The sequence below is a fragment of the Elephas maximus genome, chromosome 19 (genome assembly GCF_024166365.1).
Source record: "Elephas maximus indicus isolate mEleMax1 chromosome 19, mEleMax1 primary haplotype, whole genome shotgun sequence".
In the NCBI taxonomy this organism is placed as follows: domain Eukaryota; kingdom Metazoa; phylum Chordata; class Mammalia; order Proboscidea; family Elephantidae; genus Elephas; species Elephas maximus.
The window spans coordinates 78,756,392-78,781,175 of record NC_064837.1 but is presented as its reverse complement, the minus strand read 5'-3'; the positions used below and the strand labels follow the sequence as shown (position 1 = coordinate 78,781,175).

Genomic DNA, 24,784 nt, shown 5'->3' with positions numbered 1-24,784 from the left:
CAAAATCAAAGAATAATCCCTACAACTTGAACAAATAGAAAGAGAGCAACAAAAGAAACCCAAAGGCACCGGAAGAAAACAAATAATAAAAATTAGAGCTGAACTAAATGAAATAGAGAACAGAAAAACAATTTAAAGAATTAAGAAGACCACAAGCTGTTTTTTTAAAAAACTCAACAAAATTGATAAGCCATTGGCCAAACTGACAAAAGAAAAACAGGAGAGGAAGCAAATAACCTGAATAAGAAATGAGATGGGCGACATTACAACAGACCCAACTGAAATTAAAAGAATCATATCAGATTACTATGAAAAACTATACTCAAACAAATTTGAAAACCTAAAAGAAATGGATGAATTCCTAGAAACACACTACCTACCTAAACTAATACAAACAGAGGTAGAACAACTAAATAGACCCATAGCAAAAGAAGAGATTGAAAAGGTAATCAAAAAACTCCCAACAAAAAAAAGCCCTGGTCCGGACAGCTTCACTGCAGAGTTCTACCAAACTTTCAGAGAAGAGTTAACATCATTACTACTAAAGGTATTTCAGAGCATAGAAAAGGATGGAATACTATCAAATTCATTCTATGAAGCCACCATATCCCTGATACCAAAACCAGGTAAAGACACCACACACACACAAAAAAAAAACAAGAAAAGGAAATTATAGACCTATATCCCTCATGAATGTAGATGCAGAAATCCTCAACAAAATTCTAGCCAATAGAATTCAATAACATATCAAAAAAATAATTCACCATGACCAAATGGGATTCATACCAGGTATGCAGGGATGGTTCAACATTAGAAAAACAATTAATGTAATCCACCACATAAATAAAACAAAAGAGAAGAATCACATGATTTTATCAATTGATGCAGAAAAGGCATTTGACAAAGTTCAACACTCATTTGTGATAAAAACTCTCAGCAAAATAGGAATAGAAGGAAAATTTCTCAACATAATAAAGGTCATTTATACAAAGCCAACAGCCAACATCACCCTAAATGGAGAGAGCCTGAAAACATTCCCACTGAGATTGGGAACCAGACAAGGATGCCCTTTATCACCACTTTATTCAACATTGTGCTGGAAGTCCTAGCCAGAGCAATTAGGCTAGATAAAGAAATAAAGGGCATCCAGATTGGCAAGGAAGAAGTCAAAGTATCTCTATTTGCAGATGACATGATCTTATGCACAGAAAACCCTAAGGAATCCTCAAGAAAACTACTGAAACTAATAGAAGAGTTCAGCAGAGCCTCAGGATACAAGATAAACATACAAAAATCAGTTGGATTCCTCTACACCAACAAAAAGAACATCGAAGAGGAAATTACCAAATCAATGCCATTTACAGTAGCCCCCAAGAAGATAAAATACTTAGGAATAAATCTTACCAGAGATGTAAAAGACTTACACAAAGAAAACTACAGTACACTTCTGCAAGAAACCAAAAGAGACTTACATAAGTGGAAGAACATACCTTGCTCATGGATAGGAAGGCTTAACATTATAAAAATGTCTATTCTACCAAAAGCTATCTATACATTTAATGCAATTCCGATCCAAACCCCAAGGACATTCTTTAATGAGATGGAGAAACAAATCACCAATTTCATATGGAAGGGAAAGAGGCCCTAGATAAATAAGGCATTACTGAAAAAGAGGAACAAAGTGGGAGGCCTTACTTCCCTGATTTTAGAACCTATTATACTGCCACAGTAGTCAAAATAGCTTGGTACTGGTACAACAATAGATATATGGACCAATGGAACAGAATTGAGAATCCAGACATAAATCCATCCACATATGAGCAGCTGATATTTGACAAAGGCCCCAAAACAGCTAAATGGGGAAAAGACAGTCTTTTTAACAAATGGTGCTGGCATAACTGGAATTTGCAAAAAATGAAACAAGATCCATACCTCAGTCCATGCACAAAAACTAACTCAAAATGGATCAAAGACCTAAATATAAAATCCAAAATGATAAAGATCATGGAAGAAAAAATAGGGACAACGTTAAGAGCCCTAATACATGGCCTAAACAGTATAGAAAACATTATACGGAATGCAGAAGAAAAACTAGGTAACTGGGAGCTCCTAAAAATCAAACACCGATGCTCATCCAAAGACTTCACCAAAAGAGTAAAAAGACTACCTACAGACTGGGAAAAAGTTTTTAGCTATGACATTTCTGATCAGCGCCTGATCTCTAAAATCTACATAAATATAATACTGCAAAAAGTCAACTGCAAAAAGCGAAATAACACAATTAAAAAATGGGCAAAAGATATGAATAGACACTACACTAAGGAAGACATTCAGGTATCTAACAGATATATGAGGAAATGTTCACCATCATTAGCCATTAGAGAAATGCAGATCAAAACTACAATGAGATTTCATCTCACTCCAACAAGGCTGGCATTAATCCAAAAAACACAAAATAATAAATGTTGCAGAGGCTGTGGAGAGATTGGAACACTTATATAGTGCTGGTGGGCATGTAAAATGGTACAACCACTTTGGAAATTGATTTGGTGCTTCCTTAAAAAGCTAGAAATAGAACTACCATACGATCCAGCAATCCCACTCCTTGGAATATATCCTAGAGAAATAAGTGCCTTTACAGGAACAGATATATGCACACCCATGTTCATTGCAGCACTGTTTACAATAGCAAAAAGCTGGAAGCAACCAAGGTCTCCATCAATGGATGAATGGATAAATAAGTAAAGGTATATTCACACAATGGAATACTACGCATCGATAAAGAACAGTGAGGAATCTGTGAAACATTTCATAACATGGAGGAACCTGGAAGGCATTATGCTGAGTGAAATTAGTCAGTTGCAAAAGGACAAATATTGTATAAGACCACTATTATAAGAAATTGAGAAATAGTTTAAACTGAGAAGAAACATTCTTTTGTGGTTACTAGAGGAGGGAGGGAGGGAGGGTGTGAGAGGGGTATTCACTAATTAGTAGAAAAGAACTACTTTAGGTGAAGGGAAAGACAGCACACAGTACAGGGGAGGTCAGCACAATTGGACTAAACCAAAAGCAAAGCAGTTTCCTGAATAAACTGAATGCTTCCAAGGCCAGCGTAGCAGGGGCAGGGGTCTGGGGATCATGGTTTCAGGGGACATCTAAGTCAATTGGCATAATAAAATCTATTAAGAAAACATTCTGCATCCCACTTTGAAGAGTGGCATCTGGGGTCTTAAACGCTAGCAAGCAGCCGTCTAAGATGCATCAATTGGTCTCAACCCACCTGGATCAAAGGAGAATGAAGAACACCAAGGACACAAGGTGATTAAGAGCCCAAGAGACAGAAAGGGCCACATGAATCAGTGACTGCATCATCCTGAGACCAGAAGAGCTAGATGGTGCCCAGCTACAACCGATGACTGCCCTGACAGGGAACACAGCAGAGAACCCCTAAGGGAGCAGGAGAGCACTACAACCGATGACTGCCCTGACAGGGAACACAGCAGAGAACCCCTAAGGGAGCAGGAGAGCAGTGGGATGCAGACCCCAAATTCTCATAAGACCAGACTTAATGGTCTGACTGAGACTGGAAGGACCCCGGTGGTCATGGCCCCCAGACCTTTTTTTGGCCGAGGATAGGAACCATTCCCAAAGCCAACTGTTCAGACATGGATTGGACTGGACAATGGGTTGAAGAGGGATGCTGGTGAGGAGTGAGCTTCTTGGATCAGGTGGACACTTGAGACTATGTTGGCATCTCCTGCCTGGAGGGGAGATGAGAGGGTGAAGGGGGTTAGAAGCTGGCAAAAAGGCCACGAAAAGAGAGAGTGGAGGGAGAGAGCAGGCTGTCTCATTAAAAAAAAGGGGAGAGTAATTGGGAGTGTGTAGGGGTAGCAAGGTGTATATGGGTTTTTGTGTGAGAGACTGATTTGATTTGTAAACTTTCACTTAAAGCACAATAAAAATTATTAAAAAAAAAAAAAAAACTGATTTTGCTGAAAACCAAACCCTGAATCATATCGTTAAGCGTGGCTAAATTACTCCAATTGACTTCCCAATCTCAAATGGTGTCCGAAGTTAAAATGAGGGCATTGATTGGCAAGAAATGGAACCCTGAAAATTGGGATGGGGACATATGAACAGATAATGAGGAAGTTGGGGACAGAATTAACCCTGTCACTCATATCTGAAGATATTACTCCATCTTTGTCTGCTAAGCCACCCTCCCCAGGAAAGCCATTAGTCCCAGAACCCCCATCTGATGAGATTAACCCAGATATGCCTGAAGATCCTTTGACTGAGTCATCCCCAGGGGAGGTGTCTGAGTTATTGCCTGGAGCATCACCTAAGGGAGATGCCATATAAGACAATGCTGAATGTTCTCAGAACACATACCCACCACCCATTTTTGCTCCTACACCTATAAATGGATTTAAATCTTGGCGAGCCTCAAAAGGTGAAGTACAAAGTATGACCCAGGAGGAGGTATGCTACACTACATAAGAACTGCTTGACTTTTCTAATATGTACAAACGGAAAGCTGGGACTATGCATCCGAATGGCTATAAAGGGTGTAGGATAGTGGTGCAAGGAACGTAAAGTTGGATCAGTCTGAGTTTATTGATATGGGACCACTAAGCACAGGTTCTTCATTCAAGAAGTTTCTGCTTAAGAGGTTAGAAAAGAATCTAATAATTTACTTGGTTGGTTCCCTGAAGCATTGATTACATGGTGGCCTACAATAAATCAAGTAGAGATACCAGACCTGCCTTTGTGTACTGTAGAAGGAATCCAAAAGCTTACAGATTTTGAAATATTAGAGTGGATTTATCAGGTTAAACCCAGAGACCCACACATGGAGTGCCCAAAGGACACACCTTTCACCACAATAGTGGAGAATAAACCTGTGAAGGGAGCCCCAGCATTCTTAAAGACTTCTATGATCATTATTTTTTGTAAGTCAGGTTTGACAGTGAGAACTGGCCTAACTGAATTAGACACCTAAATACAATGGGGCTTATTGGACCCCATGGTGGTAGGGGCCAAGTGGCAACACTCAGTTGACAATGACAAGGTGGGTGTGGTTACCGTGTGGACAGTGGAGTCAAAGCAGTAATCAGAATAGTATGGACTCATGGCATTGGCTATTCAGTCATAGTGGCCCTAGGAGTGAAATAGAAGAGAAATCTACTAAATATTTATTTTATCTGTACAAGTGGAAGAACTCTATGCCAAGCCAGTGGCAGTCTAACTCGACTGACCCCCTTGAGGAAGGACCCCACTGCACTTTCAAAAATGTATGCTGTTAAATCTTTCTCCAAGCCTTACCCAAAGGGATCTATGGCCTTTTAAAAGAGTGACTGTTCATTAAAGAAAAGGAAATAATTAAACTTTTCAGGGGTTACTTGATACTGGCTCTGGCTGCCACTAATTCCGGGAGACCCAAAATGTCTCTGTGGTCCTCCAGTCAGAGTGGGGTCATATGGAGGTCAGGTTATTAATGGAGTCTTAGCTCGTGTCCATCTCACGGTAGGTCCATTGGGTCCCTGAACCCATCCTGTAGTGATTCCAGAATGCATAATTGAAATAGAAATACTCAGGAATTGCCAGTACCTTCATACTGGATCTCTGACAAGTGGAATAAAGGCTATTATGGCAGGAAAGGCTAAATGGAAACCATTAGAACTACCCTGCCTAGGAAAATAATAAGCCAAAGGCAATACCACATTTCTGGAGGGGTTGCAGAGATTACTGCCACCATCAGGGACTTGAAGGATGCAGGAGTGATAATTCCCACCACATCCCCATTCAACTAGGCCAATCAGCTCAAAGAGGTCCATATTTACGCGTATTCCCGAGAATGGTGATCCAACCGAATGTGGAAATTATCAAACAATATCATTAATATGACACACAAGTAAAATTGCTGCAGCAGTACAACAACAAGGAACTGCCAGACATTCAAGCCAGATTCAGAAGAGGACATGGAACCAGGGATATCATTGCTGATGTCAGATGAATCCTGGCTGAAAGCAGAGAATACCAGAAAGATGTTTACCTGTGTTTTATTGACTATGCAAAGGCATTTGACTGTGTGGATCATAACAAATTATGGATGACATTTTGAAGAATGTGAATTCCGGAACACTTATTCTTGCTCATGAGGAACTTGTACATAGATCAAGAGGCAGTCATTCCAACAGAACAAGGGAATACTGAGTAGTTTAAAGTCAGGAAAGGTGTGTGTCAGGTTTGTATCATTTCCCCGTACTTATTCAATCTGTATGCTGAGCAAATAGTCCAAGAAGCTGGACTATATGAAGAATGGGGCATCAGAATTGGAGGAAGACTCATTAACGACCTGCGTTATGCAGGTGACACAACCTTGCTTGCTGAAAGTGAAGGGGACTTTAAGCACTTACTGATGGAGATCAAACACCACAGCCTTCAGTATGGATTACATCTCAACAAAAAGAAAACAAAAATCCTCACCACTGGACCAATAAGCAACATGATAAATGGAGAAATATTGAAGTTACAAAGATTTCATTTTACTTGGATCTACAATCAACACCCATGGAAGCAGCAGTCAGGAAATCAAATGACTCATTACATTGGATAAATGTGCTGCAAAAGACTTCTTTAAAGTGTGGAAAAACAAAGATGTCACCTTCAAGACCAAGGTGTGCCTAACACAAGCCTTGGTGTTTTCAATCAGCTCAGATGCACGTGAAAGCTGGACAATGAATAAGAAAGACTGAAGAAGAATTGATGCCTTTGAGTTGTGGTGTTGGCGAAGAATATTGAATATATGGTGGACTGCCAAAAGATCGACTTAACGGCACCTAAGAACAACAACGTTTGGCCTGTGTAAAAAACAGTTGGATCTTGGAGATTGACAGTGGCTTATTGAAAACTTAACCAGGTGGTGACTCCAAGTGCAGCTGCTGTTTCAGATATGGTTTCATTGCTTGAGCAAATTAATACATCTCTTGGTACCTGGTATGCAAATGTTGATCTGGCTAAAAATGCCTTTCTCTTGGTTGATGTAGTTGTTGTTAGATGCTATCGTGTCATTTCCAACTCACAGCAACCCTATCTACAACAGAAGGAAACACTGCCTAGGCCTCTGTTATCCTCTTTTCTCTGCATGATTCTCTCTTTTATATTTCAAAAGAGGTCTACAACCCTAATCCTGTAGATTGAATCCTGCCTCATTAGCATAACTGCCTCTAATTCTGCCTCATTAACATCATAGAGGTTAGATTTACAATACATAGGATAATCACATCAGTTCATAAAATGGTGAGCAACCCCACAATACTGGGAATCATGGTCTAGTCAAGTTGATACACGTTTTTGGGGGACACAGTTCAATCCCTAACACCCCTCTTGTGCCATGGCTCGAGAGATCCTATTCCCGCCCCGCAGGGAACAGATATAGAAGTGAAGTTGGCCCGGTGCCATGTGGTGACCACGCATGTGCAAGAGACAGAGGAGGTTACTGTGTGCCCAGAACAGGAGAAGGCTTCTCTGATAAGGACAAGCAACTGGGAGAGAGAAGGCAACACAACTCATAGCCTCCCAATCAAGAGAATGTTCTAGGCCCAAGGTTTTTACTTAGGCAGCCTGGATGGGAGGTGCAGAGACAGATCATTCTCCAAAAGTCCAAACCCCCAGCCCCACTTCCATCAAGGTTCCAGAAAAAGAAGCAAAGCAGTACCAAGTCTTGGTATGTCCATCACCTGTTTGTTTTTTTTTTTTTTAATAACTTTTATTGAGCTTTAAGTGAACGTTTACAAATCAAGTCATTCTGTCACATATAAGCTTAAATACACCTTACTCCATACTCCCACTTACTCTCACCCTAATGAGTCAGCCCTTCCAGTCTCTCCTTTCATGACAATTTTGCTAGTTTCTAACCCTCTCTACCCTCCTATCTCCCCTCCAGACAGGAGATGGCCAACACAGTCTCAAGTGTCCACCTGATACAAGTAGCTCACTCTTCATCAGCATCTCTCTCCAACCCATTGTCCAGTCCCTTCCATGTCTGATGAGTTGTCTTCGGGAATGGATCCTGTCCTGGGCCAACAGAAGGTTTGGGGACCATAACCACCAGGATTCCTCTAGTCTCAGTCAGACCATTAAGTCTGGTCTTTTTATGAGAATTTGGGGTCTGCATCCCACTGATCTCCCACTCCCTCAGGGGTTCTCTGTTGTGCTCCCTGTCAGGGCAGTCATCAGTTGTGGCCAGGCACCATCTAGTTCTTCTGGTCTCAGGATGATGTAAGACTCTGGTTCATGCATCACCTGTTTTTGATGTTAAGCTGCATGTCCATGGTTTGGTGCATAACTCTGGTGAATGTTATATCTGTGCATCATTTGAGGCAATATTTAATGAGGGTTACTAGTAGGACTGTCCTCAGCAGGTTGATCAGGCCAGCTTAGAGTAGAGATCCCAACCAGCCACCCCTGTTGTGGCTTAATCCAAGCCAACTGAATAGAACAAAGGGCTGCATTTGTCCAATCTTATGTATGTATAACATGTGCAGATACATGTACGTTAAAACAGCATATTTCTCCCCAAACCAAAAAACAAAACAAAACAAACTCATTGCCATCGAGTTGATTCTGACTCATAGTGACCCTATACATGGCACATTATACGAATAGTACACATTTCAGTACAAGTAGTACAAAAGCTCTCTTTCTCATGAAAATTGAACAAGGTATTTCCATTGCGAGATCAGGCTAATTCAGACTTGGTGTAGTCAGTCAATGAGCATTGGACCACTTGATCGTATTCTGCAAGTTCTCCATACCCAGAGTAATGGCAAACTCAGTCTTGAAAGTACTATTCTCAGAGTCAAACCATCCAGTCTCGTACCATTTACATTTTTAACACAAAGCTCCCCACAGGGAGCTTTCATACTTAAAAAAAATTTTTTTCGTGAGTAGTAGAGTTGGCCATACTCATTTACCACATGTTCTTCTCAGTACACCAGGTTACACATTCAGTTGGTCCACGAGGTGCCCTCCTTGTTGACAGATCACCTGGAACAATGTGGAGAGATGACTCATCATCTCGGTTCAGATGTTGACAGAGCCAACAGTTGGTCTGATTGGTAGCTCTAGCAAAAGCCTGTATCATTGGGGCCCATGGATGAGGGGCCTGTCCATCCTTGTGAGATAATCTGGGAAGAAAAAGAGATACATTAACAATTCCCTCCTCTCCTCCTCTCTCTCCTGTGGGACTTGAGTTGAGGGTTGCTGGAGTATAGCCACCCAGGCTGTGACCTCTGTGGGAATGCCGATCTTTTGTCAGGAACAGTTTTATACAAAAATAACAACGTTTTATAGAACAGATAAGTTGGATCAAATGTATGGCACAAATGAGAAATGCCCTTGCAGGAAACTGCTGCATTGAGACCCAGGCTGCTTGCCTGAGATGTATAGTTGAGGCTGAGGTTGTCTTGTCCCCTGCCATCGGCCATTTAAGCCTGTCCATTGAAGTGATCAATCTCCTCTATGGCTTGAGGGTGATGTAGAACGTGGAGTTCATTCAAGATCCAGTGGAAGCCTCTGTACAGGATAAGAGGCCCCGATATGATTTACGTACGGAGAACACCCTGGTCTGTTGGCTTGGGAATGTGTCCCTGGGAAGGTTTTAGCCAGGGTCTTGCTGTTTGGCATTTTCTGATGACAGTGGCAGTCCATGCATGTAGGCCCAGTCTAGGATGGTGTGTGAATCGCCACGGGCTGTCCTCTCTTAAATCCAGGAGGTGGTCAGTTGCACATCTCTTTGCTCTGGAGCAAAGGATGCTTGAGCCTCTGCAGTCAGTTGGCAAGAGCGGTCTGCTCTTTGGTTGTTTTCCCTTGTCATTATAGGAGCCTTTCTTGTGACCATCCACATGAGTAACAAAAGCTTCTCAGGAGCAGAACTGATTTTTTTTTTCCATATGTCTCATCCCCATAGGGGCTTGCTTTATATGTCAGCCTGAGAGTTGCCAGTAGCCAGATTGAATAGCCAGGCTATTAGCAATAGCCTATGTCACAGCTTCAATTTGCCCCCCTAAAATGGCCCTAATGGCAGTAATTTCCCTCAGAGTTTTTTTTTTTTTTTTTTTCATTTTGGTGTCAGGTATTTTTGAGATCACTGTCACCTGTGCAATGGTATCTAAAAACCCAGGACATGCAGTTCTTTCCATTTCCTCATTGGACTTTGATTGTAACATAAGGTCTTTTGTTCTCCCTGGTGACAGAAGGACCTAGGCTTAATCCTCAGTCTATTTCTGAAAGTCAGAAGATCTGGGCAAAGTTGGCAGAGGCCTCAGTCATTTGTGGAGCCATGTCTTCACCATACCAAGCCCAAGCATGGGTTCAGCCCGGTTGCCTGGTAACCTGGAGGTGATTCCCCCTATTTTAGTTTTCTCCTTACTGTTGCAGCTGCGACAATGTTGCTGCCCAGTTATCTTGGCGAGGGCAGTTATCAGAGAATTCCAGAGAGGGTCTCTAATATCTCTTCAAGGCCACTCAACACAAGGTATCTTGAAAGACTGTTTATTGCTTTTTTTTTTTTTTTTCCTGCTATTTTAACTCTAGCTTTGCACTGGGTATTACAGGGTGTTCTCAGTGCCAGGGAACTGCTTGGCCCCTCCAACTATCTCTGTTCCCTTTGTGGAGGGCTTTGAGCAACGGCTAGGGGATTGTTCCCGTAGCTCTTGAATTTCCCATCTTTACAAGTCTGCAGGCAAGCATTTCTAGTTGCTCATCCTCTTTGTGGACGCAGTGGCTCAACACATCAGTCATGGCCACTTATGCCTGTGGCACATCCCTTTCCATCTGTAATTCTTCGTGCCAAGCACTTGTGTGCACTTCAGCTGCTAGCTGGGCAGCCCAGAGCAGTGACCATCCCGTAGCCGCTGCTGCTCTCTTGGCTTCTTTTCCATACCTATGAAGGTGCTCATCTGCTCACAACTAGGCTATGCTGCTTCGAGTTTTTGGGGTGTTCCCATTCTCATGTGGAAAAGCATACAGGCCAGACTTTTCCACATGGAGGTCACTGGCCAACCTGGGATTTTCCCTGCAGAGGAGCATATGGTCCAAACTTGCCACATGAAGGTTGCTGGCCAACCAGGATTTCCTCCACAGAAAGGCATATGGGCCAGACCTCCCACATGGAGGCCACTGACCAACCTGGGATTCCCCACAGATGCCTCGCTCCCATGTGCCATTTCATTGATCTCATGGGTAGCTCAACAGTTGTCCAGGCGTGGACCAATATCATGAAACTTGCCTCCAGAAATGGAGGGTGCTGAGAGGCCAAAGAAGGAGGCTGGCAGCTCCAGTGTAGTGGTGAAGGAGTTTATTAGGGAGACTTAATACAAGGCCAAGTCCTGGGCGGCTGCAGGACGAGAGCAGATCTCCGTACCCTGCAGTGGGAGGCAGAGGTTTTATAATGGCCGTGGACAATGTTGGCTACAAGCTAGGGGCTTACGTAAGAACGACCTAGCAAATGGTAGTGAGCTAGTGAACCATACAAGGGTGCTCACGTTTGGCCTTGCAAAACCTGTTTCTCTTTCAGTCCACTCTTTGAAGCTGACTCTTACAATCTGGCACATTCCCCCTCTCGTACTATAGCATAAGAGACCCTGTTCCCTCATCGTTGGGAACAGATATAGCAGTGGAGTTGGCCAGGTGCCGTGTGGTTCCCACGCATATGCAAGACAGAGAAAGGTACAGTGTGTCCAGAAGAGGGGAAAGCCTTCTTTGATAAGGAGAAGGAACTGGGAGAGAGAAGGTGACCCAACTCTCAGCCTCTTCATCAGAGAACATTCTGGACCCAAGGCCTTTACTTACGCAGCCTGGATGGGAGGCATAGATACAGATGTTTCCTCCAACGGTAACCCATTGTGTATGTCTAAAGCAATGTGTGAAGAATTAACTTAATAAGTGATAAAATTCGATCAACTATTTTCAATGAAATAAATATAGCTTGACATTTTAGTTTGTCTGTAGATTCTACTCCTGTATCTTTCTCATACAGATCAGCTAAGTATTGTTTTAACCCTGTGAAGACTTACTGTTTCCTGCCTTGAATTTTTGTTTGATACCATGTGCTTTCATTAATGGGAGCATGCTGAGTTATAGAGTGTGTTTAAATCTTTGGTTGGTAATGTGGATTTTAAGGAATATTATTTCAGAATACATGGATTCCACAAACCTCAGGGTGGGGGGATCGGTTTCAGGTACCAGGATTAGTGGGTACCTGTCTGTCTCACTGGTCATGGGTGGCAGGATGTATTGCCACACACAAAAACAAAACTCACCAGGGCTCCCTTGCTACCACAAGAAAACCATAAATATACTTACAAGGCTTATCTACCTGTACAAAAGCCAGAAGAGACAAAATTTTTACCCAGTCACACTTCCTGGATGTACCACCTCATGTTTAAGTCTGATACTCCAACTATTTTGCTTCAAAAAAACACTTATTTCACATTTCAGTGTTACTGGAGTCCCCACTGGAGGGCAGCAAATACTTTTAGTGGGAAAAGTAGAGCCCCAAGAAACCTGAGAGATGAAAAAATGGATGGGATACCATGTGTCCACAGGCCATGAAAAATACATATCTCCAACAGAGGGAAAACTTGTTGAGCAATGTATCACATTTACTGGCTTAAAAAATCATACCAGTGAAGAAACTGCAAATCGAGTATTTCACTGTTTTTGTGAAGTTTGCAAAACTGATTTTTCTAAGTGCAGAGGCCAGTTCCATGACAATGCTGCCAATACATCAGTGCATAATAAAGGCACGCAACAGAAAATTTTAGAACATAATGAATATGTCATTTCCATGCCATTGCTGTGCATTCAATTAATCTTAATAGGATGTAGCACAGTAGATTTTTGTTCAGAAGCAGTTGATTTTTTTTTCTACTGTTCAGTTACTCTACACATTTTTTGCTGCCTCTACTCACCAATGGGCAGTTCTTAAAACATATTTAGGCAATGATCAAGTTTTCGAATTATTTCTAATACACACTGGGAAGCACATGCTGTAGCAACAAGCACAGTCCTGGAATCATATACTTAGATTCTAGATGCCTTAGAAAATATTGCTGAAGAAGAGACATGAAAAGAAGGTACCAAAAGAAAAACTGAAAACATTGCCAGCAAAATACAAACACTAGAGTATGTATTTACATTGGTTTTGTGGAATAACATATTGAAGAATTTTCTTTGGGCAAGTGAAGCTCTCTTAGGTTCAGACGTAAATTTAAAGACATGCACAGATCTCTTCAAGTCATTTACAGGATATTTACATAATTTAAGAGAAGATTTTGAACATTTTGAAAACACAATAAAACAAATACTGCCAAATACTGATTATCAAGCAGCTCACCACTGCAGAAGCATTAGAAACAAGTAAACAATGAAAGTGCTCCAGAACTATCATTGAGTATCAGAATTCAATTTCATATAACCACATACTACACCATTGTCAACACACTTGAATCTTGCATGAAAAGAAGGGCAAAAATGTATGAAGTTCTTTCAAATAGATTTTTCTTCTTAAACAATGTAGACATACCTGATGAAGAATACACGAAGACATCTGAGAAATTAGTGCACAATTATCCTGATGACTTAAATACAAACCTTTACAAAGAAGTGCGACAATTTCATTCTTACATGAGAATTAAGTTTACGCATTCAGGAAAGACAAATTTTACCCATGTCCAAAAAAACCAAATCCATTGCTATTGATCCAATTTCAGTTCACAGCGACCTAACGGGACAGAGTAGAATTGCCCCATAGGGTTTCCCGGGAGTGGCTGGTGGGTTCAAACTGCCAACTTTTGGGTTAGCAGCCAGCTCTTAATCACGTGCCACCAGGGTATACATAATTCCATAATAGAAGATAAAATACAATGCATATTTCCCAATGTTGAAATTGTTTTACGCAGATTCCTAACTTTAATGATCACAAACTGCACAGTAGAGCACTCATTTTCGTCCCTAAAGAGACTCAGAAACTCTCAGCGTTTGACACAGATGCAATACTCAATTTATTATTATTATGTATGGAAGTGGATATTGTTTGGCAGCTTAATTGTGACAAAATCATTGAAAAATTTATAAGAGCAGAGAATAAAAATGTTTTTAATTATAACATATTAGAGATGAAAGATCTATCTAAAAATAAAATATAGTAATTTATTTGGGTTTGGGTTTGATTGTAATATTTGATTTTCTGATCATTAAATTTTCTTTTATGACACCTTTTCATTTGTTAACTTATAGCATTTATTAGGAAATAAGCATCAAAATTGAAGTATTAGCCATAATGCAAAATTGGTGAAAGTCAGTTTTTCATTGTGAGAGATCAACAGAACTGTAGAATGAATATTCTTTTTTGTAGAAGATGTGGTATATAGTAAAAATCTTAATACCCCACATCCACTAAAAATTTTATAATCCAGTTCATCTCATCCCACTAAAATGTCATACACCATTTTTGTGTCCAATCACTAATATCATAGTCACATTTAAAAAGAAGTTACATCATGGATAGCTAAGAGATACACATACGCTGGGCGTGTCTTCAGGAGGGATCAGTCCTTGGGGAAGAACATTGTGCTTTGTAAAGTGGACGGTGTGCGGAAAAGAGGAAAACCCTTAATGCGGAAAAGAGGAAAACCCTTAACAAGATGGATTGACACAGTGGCTGCAACAATGGGCTCAAGTATAACAGTGATTGTGAGGATGGTGCAGGACCAGTTTTTCGTTCTGCTGTACATAAGGTCGCTATGAGTCGGAGCTGACTCAACGGCACCTAATAACAATAGCAACACTATTGTTCATGTGACAGGTTTATGTGAGGTTAAGGTCCTTCCTCTCTTCCCCTCTTTGTGGCCAGTGAGCCTGCAGGAACAATTTGTTCTGCTCTTGCATGTGGTAGATTTTACAGGTTCACTTTCTTGAAGGTAAGGCCTGCAGTTTTCCAGAGCAGCTTGTGACTGGGTGGAGAAATTATGCTCAAGGCTACTTGATGTTGTTGTACTTGATGTCCTAATGCTGCTGTAACAAATTACCACAAACTTAATGGTTTAAAATAACAAAAATATATCATCTTACAGTTTTGGAGGTCACAAGTCCTAAAATCAAGGTGTTGGCACGGCTGTGCTCCTTCGGAAATTTCTAAGAGAGTATATGTTTCCTTGCCTTTTCTAGCTTCTGGAGGCCATCTGCATTCTTTGTTCATGGTCTCATTCTGTATTTTTAAATCCAGCAGTCTACCATCTTCCACTCTCTCTCTTTGTCTGTCACTAACCCTCCCACCTTCCTATTATAAGGACCCTGTGATTACTTTGTGCCCACCTGGATAATCCAAGATAATCTCTCCATTTTGAGAGCTTTAATTTAATCACATCTAAAATGTCCCTATTGCCATATAATGTAACAATATTCACAGGTTTCGGGGATTAAGATGTGAACATCTTTAAAAAAAATAAATAAATAACCTTTAGGGGACCGTTATTCAGCATATCACACTTGATTAGCAAGATCTAGTCTCAACTATCAGTGACTAAAATATTTTGATCTCCGTTTATCTGACTGTTATGTCTGTCTCTCATTTTGCTGCAGACATAGATGGGTACAAGTGGGCTTATATGTTAGTACCCTCAATCCCTAAAAAAATTTTTTATAACAATCAATTAGGATGTAAATCCCAAGAATTAATAGTTACACTTTTGAAATCCAAATGTCTTAATGGGGACATCTTTAAAACAACCTAATACAGACACTTTCATGATTGCAAGTTACAGAAATAATGTATACATGTAGTCCCCGACTTTCAACAGGGTTCTGTTCCTATGACTCCATCATAAGTTGGTTCTAACATAAGCCGAATACCTCATTTTTTGTTTAGTTTTCATTATCATTCACTTTTATTATCAGTATAAATCTGATCTTTATTTGTCTTTGGGGGTTGGAAACATTGCATATAAACTTACAGATATATTTTAATACATATATAAAATACAAAAAAAGAAAAAATACAAATATAAAAAATACACGAATCATAAAAATTTACTTCAGTGTTGAAGAGTTGGGTGATGTTGGCATTTTGTCAGTTACAGTAATAACTCCACTTGTGGAAGGTTCTGAATTATCTGGATTATCCCTGGGAATAGGGATAATATTTCTAGTCAGAAAATTAGTGAGAGTTGTCTGTATGGCTTTTTTCTTTTTTTCTTCATACATTTTGCTGTAACATCTCATTGCTTCCTCAATCTGCTTATGGACTTTAGCATAGCGATCGACACTTGGGTTCATGTTTTTAAGCAACAGAAGCCCCTGATTAGGTTAAAAAAACTTCAGCTATTCCTTTCACTGTAAAATATTTGACAACTTCTCTCCTTCCTCTTCTGCATTATTTATTTCTTCTTCAGCACTTTTTTCCTCTTCAAAATCTATTAAGTCCTGATCTGTCAGTTCCCCTTCTTGCTGATTGGTGATATCAAATTCTAAATTCAGCATTCTTGCCATATGGATGATTTGCCCACCAATCTCTTCTATCATATCCTGATCAGGTGCTTGGATTGTGTTCATATAACTCAGCAATTTTTGCCATATCCCCTGCATGCATTTTCCTATAACTTTGTCCCAGGAAGATGCAACTTTCCAGATACACTGAAGAACATTATAATTCTTCCAGAAATCACAAAATATTACCATACTTTTGTCTGTTGGCAGCTATTGCCTGGGCAAATGTAGTCCATGAGTAGTATGCCTTGAAGGTGGTGATTGTACTTTGATCAATAGGCTGAATCACAGCAGTAGTACTTGGATGTATATACGCCACTTTCAAAACTTGATTTAAATCATCTACATGAGGAGGACACCCTGGGCCATTGTCAAGTAGCAGCAGAATCTTGACTGCTCTTTTTAAGGCAGTGGGTACGCTCTTCTGGGATGAAACAATTTAAAAACCGGTTGTCACAACCGTCATCCAGGCCTTGGAGAGACTCTGTAGAGTAGATGGGCAGCTAATTTTTGTCAGTGTTTATAATGCTTGAGGGTTTTCAGAACAGTAAACAAAAACAAGAAGTTTTAATTTAAATCCAGCAGCATTTCTTCAAATCAGGAGCTTGATCCTGTCTTTAAATGTCTTGAACCAGGCACTGACTTTGCCTCTTTGTGGTCCAAAGTGTGTTTTGTCATAACTCACATACGTCATAAGCTGGGGACAACATTAGGTCAGATTTATAGTTTTCATTTTCCCAAATGAAAGACATGAAGACCATTATCAGTTTGTAACTTTATCTCACTGGCCTCTAAATTGCCACGCTATTCAGAATTTTGTGTCTTAAAAACATCTGTGTCAAACCCTAAAAAATTTCACTCACAACTCCTAATTAGACAGTTGAAATATATGGCTCCATTCATGGTTTTTCAGGACTGAAGCAAAGAAGCATATATAAAAGCTTATAATACAGAATGAAAGATTTGTAAGGTTTAGAATTTTTACCTTAAAATGTGACATATAATCTTCTTCCTCTGTATACTCAGGGAAGGAGCCCTGGTGGTACAGTGGTTAAGCACTTGGCTGCTAACCAAAAGGTTGGTGGTTCGAGCCCACCAGCCACTCCATGGGAGAAAGATGTGGCAGGCTGCATCCATAAAGACTTACAGCCTTGGAAACCCTATGGGGCAGTTCTACTCTGTCCCATAGGGTCGCCATGGGTTGCCATTCAAAGGCAATGGATTATATATTCAAGGAGTATAATGTTGGGTCAGTTGGATGATGTGACGTTTAACGTTGTGTGTCAACTTGGCTAGACAGTGGTTCCCAGTGGTTTGGCTAAACACTCGACTAGTTACTGTGCATAATGTAATCTAATTCCATGTAATGTAATCACCTTTCATAGTGTAATATATAATGTAATCAATCAATCAGTTGAAAGGGGAGTTTACTTAGGATATGTTCTACCTCCAAACTGTAGATGTTTTGGGAGAACTTGCTCTCTCCCCACTCCGCATTTTTCCTGGCACCTGACCTACAGATCTTGGAACTGTTGTAGAGTCATGACACATACTCCGTTTAAAGTAAAATCAAGACATTTATTGAGAAGAAAGGCAGCTTGAGCTGGGGAAAACACTGACTCTCACAATGTGGAAGTCAGAGCTCCAGTGTGCTGGAGTCACATAACCATATTTATACAGTAAAACCAGTAACTCCGAGGTGCAATATTATGATTGGTGCTTGGTGAGGTAAGGTAGCCGAGGGCCAGTTATCTGGCTATGATTGGTTTGTAGAGTATATGTGGGCTATGGAGATTGGATGTAGTGCAGCACAAGGTGGTCACAAGCTGTTTACATGATGGAATTCCTGTGAGAACAAATGATAGAACATTTTATACAATGGGTTGTGTACTGAGAACAGGTGGTAAATATTAACTTGCTTAAGGGAAAGTTCTTTTGAGAACATTTTAGACAATGGGTTTTGCTAGCTCCCTCATCCTGGTTTCACATGATGTACCTTTGTTATTTGTAGCCCGGCTATGGCTTATAAGACAGCAGCATGTGCTCAAATATTATAAAGAATAGAAAAATAGAAACCTTGTTAAGACAATCGCAAGATCAGTGAGCTGTGATTGTAAGACCTCTGGATCCTTAGAAACAGGACATGTTCATTAATCGTCTACTGTTTTCTGAAAGAACAAGTGTCAAGTGCTTCTGTGAGCCTGATCACCTAAATACAATTATATGAAACTAGACAAACTGTTTCTAAAGGTCAGTTATAGTTTGAGGAGAAAAACATTTCCTTGGTGTGTAAGTAGCCTATACAAAGGTTAACTGTTGCTAAAAAAAGCACGACAAGCAATATGGGGTCCTAAAAGACACAAGATGGAGTCAGGCTTAAACCTGAGCCAGCCCCCCTCAGAAGTACCAGGCACCCTAATTTAAAAATTCCTTACACTGTACATAAGCCTGTAGAAGTCTCCAGCCTGTAGCCTGACCTACAGATTTTGAACTTTTCAGCCACCTACAGCCCTGTGAATCAGCAGAAGTCACCAGTCTGTCACCTGACCTATGGATTTTGGACTTGCTAGCCTTCACAATCACAGGAGACAATCCCCTGAAGTAAAATTTTCTGTCTACGTATACGTATATCTCACTGATTCTATTTCTCCAGAGAATCTTGACTAAGACAGATGGCTTAGTTATCTAGTGCTGCTGTAACAGGAATATCACAAGTCGTTGGCTTTAACAAACAAAAATTTATTCTCTCACAGTTTAGGAGGCTAGAAGTTCAAATCGAGGGCACCAGATCCAGGGGAAGGCTTTCTATCTCTGTTGGCACTGGGGCAAGGACCTTGTGATCAGTCTGCCCCTGGTCTAGGAACTTCTCAGCACAGGCACCCCAGGTCTAAAGGATGTGCTCCGCTCCTGGCTCTTCTTGCTTGGTGACAATGAGGTCCCTCTCCTGTCAGCTTGCTTCTCTCTTTCATATCTCGAAAGAGATTGATTGTGTCCTGCCTTATTAACATAACTGTCTTTCATCCTGCCTCATTAACATCATAGAGGTTAGGATTTACAACAAATAGGATAATTACATCAGGTCGCAAAATAGAGGACAACCACACAATATTGGGAATCATGGCCTAGCCAAGTTGACATGCATTTTTGGGAGACACAGTTCAATCCATAACATTAACCATAAAAAACAATAAATTTTTAAAACAAACGGAAGAAAATATAGACAGATATCTGACCTCAAGCTTTCTACGGTCTTTTTCGAATAGATAAAAATAAAAAGATAATGATGAATTTGATTACATAAATGTCAAAGTATGTAGCTATCAAATCCACAGTAAAAAACTAAAAATTAATCCACAAACTTGGCAAAGGGCTCATATTTTAATATATAATAGGCAACTCACAAATAAGCAGAGAAAATTAGTATCCAATGGAAAAAAGAACAATAGTTTCTAAAAATAAGTTATTCAAAATGGCCAAAAGGTAAATCTTTAGTATTATTCAAAGAAATACAATGTTTAAATTTAACTTTTTTCTTATAAAATTTGTCAAGATTTAATTTAAAAAACCCACAGAGCTAACTAGTACGTAGAAAACAATTCCCAAACGTTAGTTAATTTTGAGAAACATTTATTTCATGCTTATGGTGTCTTTTGGCTGATGTCTCTTCTTGGCTTGTCTCAGTTCAGCTTGGCTGGGTTCCTGCTTTGATGTCTTTATTCCTGGGTCCAGGGTGAGTGACTACCTGAAATATGTTCTCATGATTGAAGGCCTTATCTGGAACTTGGAAGATGGTCATTTCTGTCCACATTTGTGAAGTAGCAAAAAAGCAATTTGGCTTTTGGTTTTGGTTCCTGAGGATAATGAGTGGGGGCTGGCCAGACCAAGAGGGACCATCTGGGGACCTGATGTTGACTGAGCCTCAGGAGGCATGATATAATCTATCATGGCCATGTGGGAAGGCTGATAAGAGGCCTGAACACTAAGACTCAGATGAGCTTCCTGGTTGGTGACCATGCAAATGTTACCCTTTGGGACATGGAATATTTGCACTGGGGCCTCACTCAGACCTCACTCTATGTGTCTCTTTATTTGTATCAGTTTTGGTTGCAGTAAGTGTGTAGTAAGTATAGTATAGGAGTCTCTGAGTGGCACAAATGGTTAAGCACTCTACTACTAGCTGAAATGTTGGTGGTTCAAACCCCTTGAGAGGTGCTGCAGCTAGCAGTTGGCTTCTGAGAGATCACAGCCTTGAAAACTTTATGGAGTAGTTCTACTGTGCACACAGGGGGTCACCGTGAGTCAGAATTGACTCAATGGCAGCTAACAACAACAACAAATATAGTATACTTTCCATGAGATTCTGTGAATTGTTTCAGTAAATTATCAAACCCACAGGGCAGTGAGAGTCAGCAGGGGCTGACGTCTGCCTGTTTGGCATTCTCAAAGAAAGTGTCCTTCTAACTTGTGAGCTCTGACCCAGCTCCAGGTGCCTGGGGTCAGAGGGAGTGCTGTTTGGGCAACTAGTAATGAGGATGGAGATATGGGAAGCTGAGGAGTAGACCATGTTGATTCTTACCACCAGTTAACAGTAAAGGTGAGATGTGCCCACTTTGCCCTCTCCTTAGTGCAACATTCCACTGGCCAAATCAAATCGGAGGCCAAGGCCAAAGTCAGTGGGTTGGGGAGGGGAGAAAGAATTGTGGGCAAAAATATAGTATTCCATGATAGTAGTTGTTCTTTTAAGTTACTTAAGCACTACTGATATGGTGATTTGGTATTTTATTTAAAAGTCTTTAAAAGTTCCTTAATGTTTTAGTCAATAGTTCCACTTTTAGAACACTATCCAAAAGAAATATTGAGAGATACAAATAAAATCTGTGCTCAGAACTGTTTGTGGTCGGTGAGCAAAAAAATGCATTGCAATCGAGTCACAGTGACCCTACAAAACAGGGTAGAATTGCCTCATAGGGTTTCCAAGGAGCAGCTGGTGGATTTGAACTGCCAACCCTTTGGTTAGTAGCCTGAGCTCTTAACCACTATGCCACCAAGGCATCTGGTTGGTGAGGATATTAAGAAACTGGAACCTTCATCCATTGCTCATGAGACTTTATAATGGTACAGCTGCTGTGGAAAACAGTTTAGAGGATCCTTAGAAAGTTAAATACAGAATTACCAAAACAATCCAGCAAAGCCCACTGGTAGGTGTATACCCAAAATAATTGAAAACAGGAAAACAAACAGCTACATGTACACCAATGTTTGCTCATTGCAGCACTATTCACAATAGCCCAATAGTGGAAACGACCTAAATGTCCATCTACAGATGAATGGATAAACAAAATGTGGTACATACATGGAACGGAGTATTACTGTACTGTGAAAAGAAATGAAGCCCTGATACATGCTCTGACATGGATGAACCTTGCAAGTATTATGCTGAGTGAAATAAATCAATTACAAAAGGCCATATGATCCCACTTATATGAAATATCTAGAGTACCCAGGGGTGAGAGAGAGAGCAAGGGGAGTCATTGCTTAGGGGGGCGCTGAGGTTCTGATAAGGTGATGGAAAAACTTGGAAATGGGTAGTTGTGTTGGTTGCTCAATATGATGAATGTAATTGACGTTACTGAATTGTACATGCCAAAAATGTTGTAATGGCAAGTATTTTGTAATATATATACTTAGACCACAATAAAAAATTGTGGTGATATTACACATAATAGTAAATATTTCCTATCTTCCAACAGGAAATTTATTATATAACAGCACATTCATATACTGAAATTCCATAATCTTTAAAAATCATGTTGTAAAAGAATATTTAGAAAAAATGGGTAATGCTCATATGTAATGTCAAGTGAACAAAGCAAATACATGTTTTAGGTAATTAATGCTCACTAGCTGCTGTAACAAGGAGCCCTGGCGGCACAGTGGTTAAGCGCTGGGCTGCTAAGAGGAAGGTCCGCACTTGGAACCCACCAGGGGCTCTGGCAGAGGAAGATGTGACAGTCTGTTTTGGTAAAGATTACAGCCTTGGAAACCCTGTGGGACAGTTCTATTCTGTCCTGTAGCCTCTCCAGGGGTTGGAATCAACTTGACGGCAATTTTTTTTTTTTTAATTAGGTCATGTGGCAAACCCCAAACAAAATCCATTGCCTTCCAACTCGTAGCAACCCTATAGGACAGAGTAGAACTGCCTCATAGGGTTTCCAAGGCTGTAATCTTTATGGAATCAGACTGCGACATCTTTCGCAGAAGGAGTGGGCTTCTGGGTTCCAGCACACAGAGTTTTTGGTTTAATCACTGCACCACTAGGACTCTCTAACTGATGTTACAAACTACTCCAGAATCTGAGGTCTCTACACAGCGAAGATTTACTTGTTCATACCACAGTCTGATGGGAGTCTGAAAGTCTCCTAGGCGGATCTTCTTTAAGCAACCCATCAGGAGTCAGGCCTGCTCACCCTGTGGCTACGCCCTGTGGGCGTGTCAGAGGTGACCACAGAGGGTGGAGTCTGCCCGGGAATTGTGTGGGATGGTCTTAATGGTCAGACCTGCGAGTGACTTGTATCATTCACTTTGTTCACATCCCATTGGCAAGAATTGAGTTATATGGCTCTCTGTGTAATTGCAGGGGAGACGGAGAAAGCAGCCGTCTTTGTTTAAGCAGAAAGAGGAAACAGCATAAGTGGCACATAGCCTTGTCCCTGCCAGGACACCAGGACACCAATTCTTTACATAGTGTGATCCAAGTTTTATTACATATAGGCATGTCACATACTATCGTAGAAAAAAAATTGAAAATGTATAGAGGAAATTAACTTTTTTTCCCATTTTTTTTTTAATTTAACACTTTTTGTGCATTTTCCTAAAATCAGTCGGAATAAAAAATAAGTATTACCTTAAGAATGAATAAAGTTTCCAATAATATAAACTACTTATTATATGAGTTATATAAGAAAGTAACAGATTTCAGTAGAACTTTATATAGTTCTTTAACTCCTTTAACTCCTCCTCTTAGGGACAGACTGGCTTTCTTCAGGAACTCATTTTTTCTCTTTCTAAATTCAATCCTGGGTCTTTTTTACTAAAGGGAAAAACATATAAAAAGGACACAGACAGTAAGTTTGATTTACATTTTTATGTCAATACTTTTAAACCAACTTACAAAGTTTTTTTTTTTTTAAATACTTCATTACCTCCAAGTGTGTTTTCTTTGCAGACTCCTCAGCAGCTCTTAAAATCCATTTCAGATTCTGGTAACATTTGTATTTCTCCAACAGAGATAAGTAATTCTTCCTTTTGTTTTCCCTGAGCACTTGAAAGTAACATTGAATAAAACAAAAGCAGTTTGTGGATGACATTTCTGGCAGAAGAAATAGCATGTGCAAAGCATGGGAACGTGGATATGAACTATTTCTGGAAGTTGTTTTCAAAGTGTGATCCCTGGGCCATCAGCATCACCTGGGGACTTGTTAGAAATACAGAAGTCTTGGGGTTTATCTACAATGACCAACTGTCCTGGTTTTAGCACTAAAAGCTCCCATCCCAGGAAATGCCCTGAATTTGGAACAAACTGAGCAAAAAGTGTTTGAGAAGCACTGATCTAGGAGACTTCATTGTATGGCTGCATTGCAGGAGCGTGTGATGAGTGACGAAACTGAATAGTAAGCAGAGATCAGGCAATGTGACAAGTTAAAATATTTCATTTTATCTATAAATAAAATAGAATTGTATTTTAATCAATTCCAGTTTGCAAATTGAAGTAAAATTAAACACTGGAAAAGAGATTACTACCTTCATGAATGCTATCTCACTTTGTATGCTTGGGCAGGGTTTCTGAATGACTGCTGATTTTTAACCTATGAAGACATATGTATTTAGTTCATATAGACTTGGTCCAAATTTGAACTTTAATAACTTTCTATCTGTTTATTTTAGAAATAAAAAGTATTACTAACTCATAAAATATGTATTCTTTGAGAGAGGTTAGATCCAGGATGATGAATGCAGTATATGAAATAGCAAGCCCAGAGCTGTTCTATTTTCAACTGTTTCGAAAATCAAACTGAAATAGATATCACAAAACAGAAAGCCTTGAAATAATGCTGTGTTTTCGTTACAAGCATATGAAGTATTTTTAAAATGCTGCTTACGTTTACTTCTGTTGTATTTTACTTTATTTGAAGCTTGAAGTTGTACAAGGACTTTACATGTGTTGGAGGCT

The 24,784-nt window shown here is 40.1% G+C and overlaps 1 protein-coding gene across 1 annotated transcript in view; it reads left to right on the top strand.

Moving 5' to 3' along the window:
- Window positions 1-24,784, top strand: part of LOC126062684 (uncharacterized) — a 247,882-nt gene that overhangs the window by 27,754 nt on the left and 195,344 nt on the right. The window lies entirely within an intron of this gene.